Raw genomic sequence first — 14,205 nt, forward strand, 5'->3', positions numbered from 1 at the left:
ACCTGGTTGTTAAGTGCACCTGGCTGCCCAGTTGACTTTGCTTGTCAGAAGGTCACAAAAGGGGATCACATGATCCTGGGACACAGCAACCGTCATAAATATGAACCAGTTGCCGAGTGTCTGAATTTTGATCACGAGATCATGGGGATACTGCAAAGGTTGTCACTTTAAAAAACGGTCATAAATCACATTTTTCAGCACCATTGTAACTTTGAATGGTCACTAAATGAACTGCTGTTAGTCGAGGACTAAGATGAAAACGGGATCCCTTGGTAGAGTTGTGTCCAAACTCCAGCCCCTGAGAATTTTGAACATGGTCCTGAATCTTAAGCCAAGTTGCCAATAAATGCTCAGCTGGATTATTATAGAAAGAAAATATTAGCTACACGGTGAATAATCACACCCACTTTACTTTGCAGATTTCATTCAAATTGAATGAAATCTAGTTTCTTTTGTGAGAATGTGCTAAACTTAGACTGAATGAAAGGTTTCACCTCTCCTCTCCCACCACGCTATAAAAAGTAGAAAAGTCACTATTGTGTAGTGGGTTCTGGAACGCATGGATGATGCCAGGCACAGGAGTACAGCATAACCATCTTTATTAGGAGGTAGATTGTACTGGCTGTATAGGGTTTACCTGTGCTCTTTTATACCTGGCCAGGTGTGCTTCCAGCCAATCAATTCAAACCTGGTTTTCCCGCCGAAACCTAACCCGTCTTAGCAGTAGTTTTGGTACAGCACCACCTAGTGGTATTGGTTAAGCTGTCGCTTATAGTGTTATTAACTCCATACATAACACCCCTTCCCCCTTAAGTACATTCCGATATTGACCCCATACACATAACATTGTACAAATCCGCTTTAGTGTGACATGCTTGGCTACCCTCATGACTGCACATAGTCTGAGAGATATGCTGGTGGCCTATGAGTCCGTGCTGACCGTCTAAGGGGTTCCCCCCTGTCCTGGGCCACAGCGTCAGTGGGATGACCCGGCCTGGGCACTTCTGCTAGACCCATCCTCGAGTCTATTCCTGTGGCCTGTCTAGGCCAGCCCGGTCTCTCTGAAAGTAGCTCTGGGTCCATGAAGTCCTCTTCTGTTCCGGATTGGCTGTGCTGATTTGAAGTTGATTCTTGGTGGCCCGCCTGTTGTCTATTGTCCTGTGGTTTTTCAGGGAGCCGTCTCCTGACCTGATCCATGTGTCTACAGATCTGATGGTTCCCCTCCACCTCTACAGTGAATGACAAAGGTCCAGTTGTGTCAACCACCACCGCCGGAATCCACACATGTCCCGGTCCATAGTTCCTGGCCCAAACCAAGTCGCCTATGTGTAGTTCTCTAGTGGGGTTGGGTTTCTCTGTCTCTGCAGCCACTCTGTTGGGGTGAAGCCTGTCCAACTTGGTGATGAGCCGTCTGTCCCAATGCAGTTCTTCTGGGCTCTTCCCATTGGCAGTGCAAAGTGTGGTGGGTTGTGCAAGTAGGAATCGAGCCAAGCTTTGATGCCAGTCGCCACTGATGATGGGCCTCAATGCATCCTTGGTTGTGCGCACCATGCACTCAGCTTGTCCATTGGTCGATGGGTGAAAGGGCACGGATGTAACATGTCTAATCAAGTTGTTCTTCATAAATGCCTGAAAATCAGCAGATGTGAATTGTGGGCCGTTATCCGAGACCAACACGTCAGGGAGGCCATGTGTGGCAAAGAGCCCCCTGAGCACTTGGATTGTCTTGGCCATAGTCATGCTAGTAACTGGTACTACCTCTAGCCATTTGGAATGACTGTCCACCACCACTAGGAATAGCTGTCCTTGGAACGGACCAGCATAGTCGATGTGGACCCTGGACCATGGAGTGTGGGTTGCCTCCCATTTGTGTATAGGTGCATGAGGCTGCTCTGGCCTGGACCTTTGGCAGGTGTAGCATCCAGCTACCTGTTCCTCTATAGCCTTGTCTAAGCTGGGCCACCACAGGTAGCTCCTGGCTAACACCTTCATCCTCACTATCCCCTGGTGCCCTTCGTGTAATGATTGAATGACCCTGTCCCTTAGTTTCTCAGGAATGATGACTCTGCTACCCCACAATACGCATCCCTTATGGGCTGATAACTCATGCCTCCTAGTGAAATATGCCTGGAATTCCAGGCCCAGACTCTTTTCTTGCCACCCAGTGCCCACCCACACCTGGACCCTGCTCAGGACCTTGTCTGTTGTTGTTTCAGCAGCAATATCCTTTGTGTGGACATTTTGGTAGATCCTGGATGGCCAGAATCTGTGCTGCTGGTGCCAGGTCGGTTTCTAGGTGTTTAAGGGGTAGCCTGCTTAACCCATCAGTGTGGCCCATGTCCTTCCCTGGCTTATGCACCAATTTGCAATTATACGCCGATAGAAATATTGACCACCTGAGCATCCTAGGTCAGGGGTGTCAAACTCAATTTCATTAAGGGCCGCATCAGCATTGCGGTTGCCCTCAAGGGGCCGGGTGGGTATGGCCAGGGTGGGTGTGGCCTACTGGGTGGGCATGGCTAGAGTGCGTATGGCCTACTGGGTGGGTGTGGCTAGAGTGCGTATGGCCTACTGGGTGGGCATGGCCAGCTCTACAACGTTCGCATGAAGGGTGCCTATGGGGGCCTGGGCAGGAGTGGGACAGATCTGAGGGTCTCTGGGCCAGGGCCAAGGCAGTGGGGGCCGTTCCCTCACTGTTTCCAGGATGGCTTTGCAGGCCACATAAAACCACTTTGCGGGCCAGATCCGGCCCCCGGGCCTTGTGTTTGACATGTCTGTCCTAGGTGATAATATTTGTGGTGTTTGCCTGTCTGTTGTGAATAGACCTATCAGGGGCTTGTGGTTGTGAATATTGTGAACTCCCTGCCATACAGGTAGTCATGAAATTTTTTGACTCTGGCCACAATTGCCAGGGCTTCCTTATAGATCTGGGCATAATTCCTTTCAGCCGCTGACAGTGTCCTGGAGTAATAAGCAATTGGTTTTTGTTTCCCATTCTCTTCTAAGTGACTCAATACTGCACCCACTCCATAGGGGGAAGTGTCACATGCGATACAGATGGGCTTACTCTCTATGAAATGTGTGACAGTGGCATTACTAGACAACAAGTCCTTTAATGTTTGAAAGCTTTGTTTGTGGACCTTGGTCCAATTCCAACTAGCTTTCTTGTCTAAAAGCCTGTGTAAGGGCTCAGCAATTGATGCTTTGTGTGGTAGGAATGCATGATAAAAATTAAGCAACCCAAGAAAAGCTTGCAGCTCAGCCTTGTTCTTGGGGGTTGGAGGCATTTTTATTGCCCTTACCTTGGAGTCAGCAAGATGAATTCCTTTGGCATCAATCCTGAACCCCAGAAATTCAGTTGATGCCACTCCAATGCTACACTTGTCCCGTTTCAATTTGAGCCCTGCAGAGCAGAACCTGCTTAAAACACTCTGCAGTCTCTCAGCCAGCACCTCTTCAGAATCCCCTGCAATGAGGACATCATCAAAATAAGGGCATACACCAGGAATGCCCTTCAGTGTCTTCTCCATCACCTCCTGAAAAATCCCTGGAGCTACAGAGACACCAAACTGTAAACGGTTAACTCTGAAAGCTCCTCTGTGCGTTACTATGGTTTGCACATCTGCCGTCTCCCTGGTAACTGGGAGCTGCTGGTACGCCTGCGCAAGATCCAGCTTCGCAAAGATGGCGCCGCCCTGGAGAACAGCAAGAACGTGGCTGACCGTTGGAACCGGGTAAGCGTGCGGATTAAGGGCCTGGTTCACCGAGCATTTATAGTTGGTGCAAATTCTAACCTCCCCATTAGCTTTAAGAGGGGTAACTATGGGGGTTTCCCACTCTCCCCCTTCTACTGGCTCTAAAACCCCTTGTTCGACTACCTTATCCAGTTCGTTCTCAGTCTTGTGCTTGAGAGCAAAGGAAACTCTCCAGGGTTTAATTCTTACAGGCAGGATGTTGGGGTTTAGTTTAAATGTGATTGGTGGCCCAGTGTACCTGCCTAACTTGCCATCGAATACGTCTGCAAACATTTTGCAGATGGACTCGATGCTCTTGGCCTGGGTGTGGTGGATACCTGAGATCCCTATGCCCAGGGCCTCAAACCAGTCCAACCCCACTAGACTAGTCCTCCGGCCTTTGACATCCAAGTGCCCATGGAAATCCTTGAACCCCACCGACAGGGTGGCCTCCCCCTTAATTTTGACTGGGGCGTGTTGGAAGTTGGTTAGTTTAAGGTTGGTAGGCCTCAATTGAGGCCGTTGCTTGCTCCAGCCACACACGAATTTAAACATCTCATGCAATATTATGGAGACTGCAGAGCCAGAGTCAAGCTCCATCTTGCAAGGAATGCCCTGCAAGTGGACCTCTAATTTAATTTTGGGGGTGAACAGCTGGTGGACCCCGGTGTGGGGCGCGGCCCACCAGCTTTCAAAAAAGTTAGTGGTGTGTTGTTGGGCCCCGGTACCTTTTGGTGATGCGTCCTTGGGTTGTAGTTCATGCAGGCCATCTTGGGAACAGTTCCGGCAGGCAGAGACGATGTGGCCTGTTTTTCCACAGGCCCGACATTTGGCCATCCGGAATTTGCAGGCCACCCTTGCATGGTTTCCGTCGCAACCAGCACACTTGGGGGTTGTTGCACCGCAGCCACAGCTGGGACACTTGTTAGATGCTGTTGGCTTCTGCTGGGCTCCCTGTTTGCCGCACCGAAGTTGGGGTTGTTCCGGCCTCCGTTGCACTGCATCGATCTTGGCCTCTTCATCTGCTCCACCCCTCCCGCCCTGTGCAGTGAATGCCTGATGGATGGATCCTCCAGGGCTGCTGGGTCAGGGGGTGGTCTGGTCTGCACCATCGGCCATGTCATGGGCCTCCTTAAGTAACGCCAGCTGCCTGCAATTAGTGCAGGTTCGAGTCCCACCAGGCTCAAGGTTGACTCAGCCTTCCATCCTTCTGAGGTAGGTAAAATGAGGACCCAGATTGTTGGGGGCAATAAGCTGACTTTGTAAAAATGCCGCTTGGGGGGGCAAAAGCCCTAATAAGCAGGCATATACATAGAATGAAGGCTATTGCTAAGCACATTGATTTGTGCTTCTTAGATTGTAAGCCGCCCTGAGTCTTCGGAGAAGGGCGGGATATAAATGGGATTAAAAAACAACAACAACACCTCATCTTGTACCTCTTGGAGGGTCAGGCTGGGTCTCACGACCAACTTTTGCCACAGCCGCTTGTCACGCAGGCCAAAGATGATCTGGTCGCGTAGCCGCTCATCCAGGTCTGTGAATTTGCAGAGGCGGGTGGCCTGCCGTACACCCGCAATGAAATCCGCCGCCAACTCACCCTGCCGTTGAGCCCTTTGTTCGAACTGGAACCATCAGGCCAGTTCTGACATTCGTGGGTTGAAATGCTTATTCTCTGTGAGGTCTCTGTAGGAGACACTCCCCATTGCGTCCGGTGAACACAGGCCTATGGCCAAATCGTAAACGGCGGACCCGCTGAGGTAGAGCAGGGCTGCCACCTTCATGCTGTCCTCTGTGATCCGGTTTACCTGCAGGTAAAATTTGACCTGTCCCAAGTGCGATTCCCATCGCTCGGGGTGACAGATGTCGAATGCCTGGATCGGCTGATCTGTGCCATGCTGCATCCTGTCTTGTGGAGCCTGCTTTTGGTTGACCTTTAGCGTGGTAGCTAGCTGGTTGTTGTAGAAGGGGGGGAAAGATGCCTCTTTCCTCCAGCAAGAGATGCCGTTCCTTTGTGACTTCAGTTCTCAGTGAAACAGGATCCCACCCTCGTCGCCACTATTGTGTAGTGGGTTCTGGAACGCATGGATGATACCAGGCACAGGAGTACAGCATAACCGTCTTTATTAGGAGGTAGATTGTACTGGCTGTTTAGGGTTTACCTGTGCTCTTTTATACCTGGCCAGGTGTGCTTCCAGCCAATCAATTCAAACCTGGTTTTCCCACCGAAACCTAACCCCTGCCTTAGCAGTAGTTTTGGTACAGCGCTACCTAGTGTTATCAGTTAAGCTGTCGCTTATAGTGTTATTAACTCCATACATAACAGTCACCTCAAACTTTACTTATTTATCAAATGCAGTGGTGGAATTGAGCCGGTTTGCACCATTTCGGCAGAACCGGTAGCTAATTTTTTGTTGCTCAGGCCCAAAATGGATTTCCAGAAGCGGCATCCACACAGAGAACCAGTTGTTCACATATTTGAATCCCACCACTGTGTAGCTGCCCGTTTTACCAAAAGCAACTCTGGGCAGTATGCAACAGACAAATGAAATAACAAATATAGAAATAACAGAAATAAAGGTATAAAGATCCACATTCAAAGATAAATATTTTTAAAAATAAACACATAAGCCTCAGGCAAAGGTGGCATAAGAATGGCCTCTCAGCAATGGAACTATCAAAAGGTATCTCCAGTTCCTTGGGAGCCTCAGGCCTGATAATATAACAAGGTCCTTGAGAGGCTTCTGGAATGCAGGTGGTCCTTGATTTATGACCGCAATGGAACCCAAAATTCCCAGTTGTTAAATACATTTTGCTGCATTTTACGACCTTTTTGCCACAGCTGAGGGAATCATTGCAGTTCTTAAGTGACTCATGTGACCGTTAATGAACGAACCTTTATTGTCAAAGTACAACCATGTATACATTGAGATTGGCTGAGCCTCCCTTCGTGCCCCCACCCCCAACTTACAGTGACACAAACCCTCCATCTTATTACACCATGTGAACTAATTACACAATGCACAGGCCTCGCAAGTCAATCATGCATAAAGTTTATAAAATTATTTCCCATTCAAAAGCCTAACAGCCCATGGATAAAAGCTATTCTTCAGCCTGTTGGTATGGCTGGCTATACTCCTATATCTCCTACCCGATGGTAGGAGAGTAAAGAGATACCGTCCAGGGTGTGAGTCATCCCTGAGAATTTTCCTCACACTTCCAAGGCAGTGAGCCCTGGCGATGTCATCCAGTGGTGTCAGGGGACAGCCCACAATGTCTTGTGCTGTGCTCACCACCCTCTGTAATACCTTCCTATCCACGGCTGTCAGACCAGCATACCAAACCACAATACCATATGAGAGGACACTCTCTATAGTAGACCGGTAAAAGAGGGTCATAAGCCGTTGTTCTACCCTGTTCTTCCGCAAGACCTTGAGAAAGTGAAGCCTCTATTGGGCCTTTCTAGCCACCTGGATTGTATTAACTTTCCAGGTCAGATCTTCGTAGACTCCCAGAAATTTAAAGGAGGAAACTCTCTTCACACAGTCCTCCCCGATGTAAAGTGGGGCAGGTTCCTCCTTTTTCCTCCGGAAGTCTAGCACCATCTCTTTCATCTTGCTGATGTTCAAGTGCAAGTTGTTGTTACAACACCATTTGGATAGTTTTTGTACCTCCGCCCTGTATGCTGTCTCATCCCCACCTGTAATAAGACCCACCACGGTAGTATCATCTGCAAACTTAAATTATCGCAGTAGATGGGTCGGATGATATGCAGTCATATGTATACAAAGAGTACAGGTAGGGGCTAAGCACGCAGCTCTGTGGTGAGCTGGTGCAAAGCTTCAGGTGGGTGGACAAAGCAGACCCAACCCACACTGTTTGTAATGGGTCCCTAAGAAAGTCTTGAATCCAGTCGCAGATGGAGGGGGAAAATTTCAAGTCAGTCAGCTTCTCGATGAGAGTGCTTGGCAAAATGGTGTTGAAAGCCGAGCTATAATCAACAAAAAGCATCCTGACATAGCTTCCAGGTTTCTCAAGATGACTTGCTATAGAGTGTAAAGCAGTAGCTATGGCATTGTCTGTCGACCTGTTCCCCCTGTAGGCAAATTGATGTTTATCGAAATCCAGTGGGAGGCATGTCCTGAGATGTTGGAGAACCAGTCTTTCGAAGCATTTCATGACTACAGACATTAATGCAACACGTCTGTAGTCATTCAGGCACTCAACTGCAGTTTTCTTGGGGACTGGGACAATGCTAGCTGCTTTCAAGCACGATGGTACACATGCCGTTTCCAAGGAGATGTTAAAAATCCTTGTCAGGACCCCTGCTAATTGGTTGGCACAATTCTTAACCACTATCTCCAGCACCCCATCTGGGCCTGCGGCTTTGCTGGGATTCACAGCCAATCTGGCTTCCTCCTCATTGACTTTGCTTTTTGGAAGCCGGCTGGGTAAGTTACAAATGGTGATCACATGACCCCGGGACAGTGCAACGGTCATAAATATAAGGCAGTTGCCAAGCGACCAAATTTTGATCTCGTGACAATGGGGATGCTGCAATGGTCATGTGAAAAAAAAAGCCATGTCACTTTTTTCAGTGCCGTTGTAACTTTGAACAGTCACTAAACAAATGGCTGTGAGTCGAGGATTACCTGTGTCAATAGGGATGGACCCAACCTAATTTCAGGTTAATTTCACCGAGCCAAAGAGTGACATGCACTATCCTAGGAGCAGACGTACTTGCCTGTACCATTGTATTCTGTACCATTTGAAGCTTCTGGGTACTCTTCAAGGGCAGCCCCACGAAGAGCAAATTGCAGTAGTCCAGTCTGGAGACAACTTGCCCGTGAGTGACTAAGCAGGGTTTGATGATCCAGGAACAGGTGCAACTGGCACATAAGACAAAGCTACCTCTTAGCCGCCACTGCTTGAGCTCAACTCTGGGTGGCTTACAATTTCCATGGGTCTTTTGTTTTGTTTTTCAAACTTTCCTAGCTCCGGATCTGTCAGCTGGTTCACCATCTGGATTAACCAGGCTCAACTCCTAAATCCTAACTCTCAGTCAGAGTCTGCCGGATGCTGCTGAGCACTCCTCTCTTCAAATTAGCTCATTCGAGGGCACTCAGTGGTCTGTCAATTTATGACAGATGGTTTCCAGAAACGATGACGATTCCAGAGCTTGTGAAGGTAATGGGATGGAGAGTAAAACTCTCCACGCACTTTAAGCTCAATGTAAACATTTCATCTGAGTCATGTTTGTCGGCATCACATTTCACAATGACATGACGCTCAAGGCTTTTACTACAAAAAAGGGGGATCAGACTGGAGTTCTTTCGAAAGCGGCTGATTCACCCCCTCGGCTCAGGACAGGAACTGAGCATCCTTTCAGACAAGGAAAATCAAGGGAATCATGCATTCAGCTGCCACCAAGTGTACATGTGGTCCTCGACTTACGACCACAATTGAGCCCCAAATTCCCATCGCTAAGTGGATACCATTGTGAAGTGAGTTTTGCCCCGTTTTACAACCTTTCTTGCAACAGTGAATCACTGCAGTTGTAAGTAAGTTATGTAACACACTTGTTAAGTGAATCTGGCTTCCCCATTGACTTTGCTTGTCAGAAGGTCGCAAAAGGTGATTACATAACACCGGGACACTGCCACCGTCATAAATCCGAGTCGGTTGCCAAGCATCTGAATTTTGATCACATGCCCATGGAGATGTTGCAATGGTTGTAAGTGTGAAAAACTGTCATAAGTCACTTTTTTCAGTGCTGTTGCAACTTCAAGCAGTCACTAAATGAACTTTTGTAAGTTGAGATCTATTTGTATTCTAAGCTTTATGTTATTTATTTCCAGACTGTTGTCCAACCAAGAAGCCGAGGGGTCTTTAGTTTTTCCTTTTACTAAAACATCCAAATAATCTTATGAGGTGGGCAAGAATGAGAGAGTCAGTCGGCATCCCAGAGCTATTGAGTGATCTGGGATCTGAATTCAAATCCCAAGTTCTAGTCTGACATTCTTATTTCTTTTATAGCTCTCATTAGAGTTTAAGGGGAAAAAAATCTCAGTTAATATTTAAAGGTCAGCTTAGCTAACTTAGCAAATATATACTGCTCAAAAAAATAAAGGGAACACAAGATAAGACATCCTACTATTAAATACAGTACATTGTGTTGTTTAAGTGTTCCCTTTATTTTTTTGAGCAGCATATTTTTAAATTCTCTAAAATGTATGATACCGGCCTCTAATAAAAGTGTATACATAAAGGGAATTGCCTGTGATGCTCACTTTTGGGTCACGTTGTAGGGACATATTACCTAGGGATTTTGAAGTACAGATACAGTAGTCCTCGACTTAAGGCCGTAGTTGACCCCAAAATTTCTGTTGCTACGTAAAACAGTTGCTAAATGGGTTTTGTTCCTTTTTACAGCCGTTCTTGCCACTGTTGTTAAGTAAATCACGGCAGCTGATTGGTTATTAACCCGGTTGTGAATTGACTCTGGCTTCCCCATTAACTTTGCTTGTCAGAAGGTCGCAAAAGGTGTTCACATGACCCCTGGGACACTGCGACCGTCGTAAAGATGAGTCAGCGGCTAAATGTCTGAACTTTGATCATGTGACCGTAGGGATGCTACAACGGTTGTGAGCGTAAAAAAATGGTCACAACTCCCTTTTTTCAGCGCCGTTGTCACTAAATGAACTGTTGTAAGTCGAGGAGAGTATCCAGATGATAGTGGAGAGATATTGAAATGCTGTCCTAAATAAAACAGTTTGGACAAATTAGGCAAAAGGCTTACATTATACAAAAATCTTAGACAAGAATGCATATATGACGGGAAATGGATGTGAATAACTGTACAACTTTCTTAAAAACATTCAAGCTGACATATCAGAATAACGCAGCCCTTTTCAACTAGTCCACGTTCTCATTCTCTCCAACTGCAATTGGACAATTGCTCTAGTAGGCGGGCCCTTATTTCCAAAATCCAACTTACACTAAAGCTAAAAAAAAGAAAGAAAGCAAGAACAAGATGGTAGATCCTCCAGAGCCCGAAAATATCCCATGTCCACCCACCTTCCTGTTTCACTGGGTTGATAAAAAAGCCTGCTCTTTTCACATCTTAGCTTAGTACCAGGGGTAGGCAGCCTTGGCTCTTTTATGACTCGTGGACTTCAACTCCCAGAATTCTTGAGCCAGCACAACTCCCAGGAATTCTGGGAGTTGAAGTCCGGGAGTCATAAAAGAGCCAAGGTTGCCTACCCCTGTGACAATGTGTGATATTGTAACTACTCTTCCCTCATGCAGGTGGAACTTCTGATTCCTTACTGAGTCTTTGTGTGTATGTGTGTGTGTGTGTGTAAGATATATTCCCAGGCAGAAAGTGACTTTTTCAGAATAACTCTGAAATTCAACATTTTATGATACTTCGATGAAGTTGAGGGAGCAATAGTGACCCTATCCAACGACTACAAAGGTGAGTGCTAAACCCATCAAAAACCTAGCATTTGTGCTTGTTTTATTTTTAGGTCTTTATTTTTAAATGCAAATAGTCCTCAACTTATAGCCATTCTTTTAGCAACTAGCCTTGGTGGAGGAGTGGGCTAATGCCTCCTTAAGTAACACCAGCTGCCTGCAATTAGTGCAGGTTCGCATCCCACCAGGCTCAAGGTTGACTCAGCCTTCCATCCTTCCCAGGTAGGTAAAATGAGGACCCAGATTGTTGGGGGCAATAAGCTGACTTTGTAATAATGCCGCTTGGGAGGGGGTGTGAAAGCCCTAATAAGCAGGCATATACATAGAATGAAGGCTACTGCTAAGCTTGTAAGCCGCCCTGAGTCTTCGGAGAAGGGCGGGATATAAATGGAATTAATAAAAATAAATAAATAATAAACTATTCAAAGTAACAGCGGCACTGAAAAGAGTGGCCAACGGCCAGTTCTCCCATTTATTGCAGCATCCCCCTTGGTAACATGACTGAAGTTAAAGTACTTGGCAACCAATATGTAGTTACGAGGGTGGCAGCGCCCTGGGTGACGTGTGATTGCCATATGCGGCCTTCCCAGCTGGCAACAGACAAGCGAAGTCAATATAGGGAGGTGGATTCACTTAACAACCATGGTAAAAAGGTGGTAAAGTCGTTCGCAGCTCACTTAACCACTGCCTAGGAAAGCAATGGAAAGGCTGATCACAACTGCGGTTGTAAGTCAGGAACCTACCCAGAGTTCCCCTGATTTTGTATGTCTTTCGAAAATGCATTGTTTCACTGTTATCAGTGAGAACTATCAGACATAGAATCAGTGGTGGGATTCATCCAGTTCGCACCACTTCGGCAGAACCTGTAGCTAATTTTTTGTTGCCCAGGCCCAGAATGGACTTCCGGAAGTGGCATCTACACCTTATCTAAATCCCACCACTGCACTGAATAAATTTGTTCTCTTCCCCTCACCCCAAACTGGCTCTAGCAATCTGTGCTGTAGCTCTGAAATAGTTTGGCATTTGATTGTCTGCTCAGAATTGAGCCACACAATACACGTGTAAGAATTCAGGCTAGCCCATAAATCAGAAATGGGAACCTCTGGCCAGCACTGATGTACAGCTTCTAGAATAGTTGAGTGTGTGAACCAGGAGTGGATCTAGAACCTGGAAAACATCTGGACACCAGGTTTCAGTCAACTTTGATAGATCAAATGTAGCCTTGGAGTTGAGAGTTAGTTTGGTCTAATGGTTAAGGCACCAGTTTAGAAAGTAGGAAACCATGAGTTCAAGTCCCACCTTAGCCATGGAAACCAGCTGGGTGGCTTTGAGCCAGTCACTCACTCTCAGACCAACCCACCTCACAGGGTTGTTGTTGTGGGGGGGAAAGGAGGAGAAAGATATGTTGGATATGTTTGCCACCTTGAGTTACCTGCGAAAATAATAAAAATGGGATCCAAAGAAATAAATAAAGCAGCACTTTCTCACACACTCGTCTTCATCACTATCAGCACCTCAATCAGGAAACACCCAGTACCCCAAAACTCAGTCATCTGTTTTGGCGCAGATTTCCATTATATAGGTTAGTTATTTAACAGATTTATATCCTACTGCAATGGTAAAGACACTCTTGGCAGCTCACGACAACAATGAACATAAAAATACCTGTTTTGACTTTTTCTGCAAAGCCAATCATATTGGGGATACAACCCAGATGTTGAGTAGCTGACTGCACAGAGCCTTTTGCAAATGTTGTTGCAGTAACAAATGATCTTGGTTTCAGTCCCAAGGTTAATTAGGGACAACACTGTTACATTCATCCAGTTTACAGGGTTCCTCTGATTTGAAGAGATAATACTTCCTAAAATCCATACAGTCAAGTTCAATAGAAAAAGTTAATTTGCATCTAAGCTGGCCAAACGTGAGCCTTCAATCCTTCATGGGTCCCATTTAAGACACAATCTTTCACCCTGCTTTATAGATTTCTCCTCTGATGCCAACATCTAATTGAGGAAGGTTTTGCTCAGAAGGCAAATTTAATTTTCTCCTATTGACACAGCATGAATAATCACAGGGACACCGAAATGTTCTGACTGTGTGCAAATCCATTTCTGCTTAGTTCATGTTTCCTCAAATGGCCAACTTTTTCCTTTGAGCAGCTCAGGAAGTGGAGGCCAGAAGACTCCAGAATTTGGGGAGGGTTCCCACCTGGAAGAGGTTGCTGTGTGGCAGGGATGGATGTTCTGTTTTGGCCCAAAGATCACACCTGGTCTTGACAGATCTATCAGAGAGGGCCCTATTCTAAAAAATGGGTAGTGCCAGGACAAAAATTTAATTTAATTAAATTTAAAACACAAATGAAATTATTGTGAAATAAAAGGAAGTAACACTCAATATGATTGCTCTCCACATGTTTAGCTACAGTCCCTTTTCTGTCACAATAAAGATCACAATTTTTATGGCTGTGTTCTGACAGTACAACTGCATTTCTGCATTAGCTCATTTTTTTTAAGGTTCATATGCTACACTGAATCGAAAGTTAACCTGGTAACTTGGATTTTTCTTTTAGCTGACCTTCATAATTTTAGCAAATAATTCAAAATGGCAAACATAACTAATATTCCTTCCTCCTAACTCCTTCTTCCTCCTATTTTCCCCACAAAAACCACCCTGTGAGGTGAGCTGGGCTGAGAGAGTCTTGAGCCAGTGTCACCCAGCCAGCACAACGTGCTAAGATGCCCCAAAAGCAAACTAAAACTAAAGCTAGCCAAGCTTTGCATATTGTCTAATGCAGCTGCTCTTCACAGATTTTGTTAAAAATAAAACAGGTAATCCTTGGCTTACAACCACACTTGGTCATTGAAGAAAGCAGTCATTGTGAGATGTGACCACTGCTTCGCAACCACAATTGTGGTCATTAAATGATCTAACAGCTTGTGAAGAGGAGCCCAATTAAGGAGTGGGGGGGTATCTAAGTGGCATGACAGGGGCCTCTGGG

This window comes from Vipera ursinii (genome assembly GCF_947247035.1).
Source record: "Vipera ursinii genome assembly, chromosome: 2".
In the NCBI taxonomy this organism is placed as follows: domain Eukaryota; kingdom Metazoa; phylum Chordata; class Lepidosauria; order Squamata; family Viperidae; genus Vipera; species Vipera ursinii.